The sequence below is a fragment of the Natrix helvetica genome (genome assembly GCF_964273705.1).
Source record: "Natrix helvetica genome assembly, chromosome: Z".
Taxonomy (NCBI): domain Eukaryota; kingdom Metazoa; phylum Chordata; class Lepidosauria; order Squamata; family Natricidae; genus Natrix; species Natrix helvetica.
The window spans coordinates 51,113,813-51,116,736 of record NC_138554.1 but is presented as its reverse complement, the minus strand read 5'-3'; positions in this window follow the sequence as shown (position 1 = coordinate 51,116,736).

Genomic DNA, 2,924 nt, shown 5'->3' with positions numbered 1-2,924 from the left:
AACGGAAGCGGGGAAGCCACGCCCTCCCGTCCCCGCCTGGTACAACAGAGACGGGAAGACGAAGCTCTGGGCCTGGTCATCTGCTTCCCCGCCCACCCCGCCCCGGGCAGCAAGGGGTGATAGCGCGGTTGTACCCCGTCCAGCTTCGTGTTTTGTTTATTCTATTGCATTTTTTGAGAGAAATAAACAAAAAAAATTGAGCGGAGGGAAGGGATTTTTCAGTTCTAGGGGAGGAGGCAAAAGGAACAAAAATAAGCCCCACTCCTAAGAGCAAAATATGCTGAGGAAAGCCTTGGGGGGGGGGGTGTAGGTCACTAAAGAAAAAGGAAGCAAAGTGTGGAGAATTCCCGAAACTTACAAAACGAAGTGATACAAAAAATGTAAGAATACATATCCACCGGAGTATAAAGTCATACAGCCCAACAGAAAATAAACACGCTCATTGTCAGGGAAAAAATGAAATGGGAGATGAAGAAATGCTTAGAAGCAAAATACCACAATATTTTTTTTTAGTCTAAAACTGTACAATATACACCAACAAGGTTTCCTCCAGAGGTTTGGGATTATATTGCTCATAATCGTTGGCCACATGGCTCTCACCATTTTAAGAAAACTCATTTCCTTGCTGGAGGTTTTGTTGCTAAAAGGTAACAAAGTTGCATTGCTTGATTTACAAGGGTGGAAAACATATTGGGTACTTTATATATAGGAACATAATCACACAATTATCTAGTGGCTAAACAGGCCTGCATTTTCTCCAAATTCTACATGTTCCACACTTGGAACCTGTGACTTCATATTTTCCTGAAAGTCAAGTTAAAAATCTTAGCCAACAGATGAAACACCAACTGTTGAATATTATGGCTTGGCTTTTCTAAACCTGAAGATCTCTACCTTCTTATATGGAAATCCCTTTAACTTCAAGGAGGGGTTTTTGAGAATGTTGGACTCTTACTGGGACAATCAAATGGAATATCTATTTTGTATATAGACCAGCTTTCTGAACTTGAGAGCTCTGCTGATGAGTGACTTGCAGCTCTCAGAACTGGCTACCTTGCATGGCTGTTGCTGAAATGTCCATAAGGTGCGTTTTCTTTCTTTATATTTTCCTTGAAGACATTTCACTTCTTATCTAAGGAGCTTCTTCAATTTCTGACTGAATGGTGGAGAGTAGAATTATTTATATTCCTCACAGTCATCTGGACTTGAGTTCTAATGGCCAGGTGACTGTGAGACATATAAATCCTTCCATTCGCCACCATTCAGTCAGAATTGAAGAAACTTCTTGGATGAGAAGCAAAACCCCTTCAAGGAAAAACAAAGAAAGTCCAATTACTTTTTGAAAAAGCATCTTTGAGACAATCATGACCTGGATTATTGAGAATCTCCATAGACATGTTGCTGAAATACTGAAAATTAAAAACAATACACCTCTGAAGAGCACTCAAGGAAGGAATACTAGCATTCAGACCAAGCCTGCACAATTTATAGAAGGGGAAGGGCCATATTGATAAAGTAAAAATAACTGCAGACTACAAAGGAAGTAGCTGATGTGATGAGGCCTGAGGGGTTCAACGGCATGTTTTTCAGGGCAGTGGTGTTTATTGATGATGTGAGAAAAATAAATCTCTATCTCATAAATGAACAAGAGCAAGAAGACTATGAACAGTTAAAAAGGGTTTATTTAGAGTAAACTTTTGCAAAAGTTTGATTCTCTTTCTATCTTTCATGTTCCTTTATGAGATAGAGATTTATTTTTCTCACAGACGTTTTTAAAATATACCCACAGATTGCATAAACCTACTTGATAGGTCACAAGTAGCCTGAGCAGCCTATCTTGTGTAAGTTAATATAGGCAATGGCAGATTCTGGAACTAATCTCTCTAGTCAACTTACCATATTTTTCGGACTATAAGATGCACCGGAGTATAAGACACACCAAGATTTTGAAGAGGTAAACAAGTAAAAAAAAGTGTTTGCCCTCCCTGGCTCCCAGGAGCACTCTGCAGGCCTCCCAAACCCTCTACGTCTCCCATTTGTTGCCAAAAAAGGGGCACGTAGAGGGTTTGGGAGGCCTGCAGTGTGGTCCTTGGGGCTGGGGAGGGCAAAAACAGCACTCCCGGGGGGGGGTTGGGAGGCCAAAAACAGGCCCATTTTTCTAAACAATGGGCTGTGCAGAGAGTTTGGGAGGCCTGCAGAGTATTCCTGAGGGTTGGAGAGAGCAAAAATTGCACTCCTGGGGGACTTGGATGGCCAAAAGCGGGCCCATTTTTTTGCCTGTTTTTTTAAAAAAACGAGCCATGCAAGGAGGTTTGGGAGGCCTGCAGAGTGCTTCTGAGGGCTGAGGAGAGCAAAAATGGCGCTCCTGCATAGTTTGGAAGGCCAAAAACGGAACACGCAGAGGGTTTGGGAGGACTGCAGAGTGTTTTTAGGAGTTGGGGAGGGCAAAAATGCAGTTTTTGGGGAAAAGGGGCCTGTTTTTCACCTCCCAAACCCCTCAAACATCATATTTTTGCCCTGCCCAGCTCCTAGTAGCACTTTGCAGGTCTCCCAAACCCTCTATGCACCGTTTTGTAAAAAAAACAAGCCTGCTTTTGGCGAAAACGTGATGCATGGGGCTGGGTTTCATGAGGCCAAAAAGGCTGCATTCAATGTATAAAAAGCACCAACATTTCCACCCTCTTTTAGGGAGGAGGAGTATGTCTTATACTCTGAAAAGTATGGTACTAATTCTCAAAGCAATCAAACTAAATTATTATGCTTAGGGAAGTTATTGATAAGGTAGGATTTTTGAAATTTGCAAGTAGGATATGTTTAAAAGACCTGTTCTGGATAATCTTAACCTAGAAAAAGCTCCACTTCTAAAATGCTGATTCCCAACAATAGTTTGATTGGGACAATTCACTTCTTTCCTGAATTTCTTA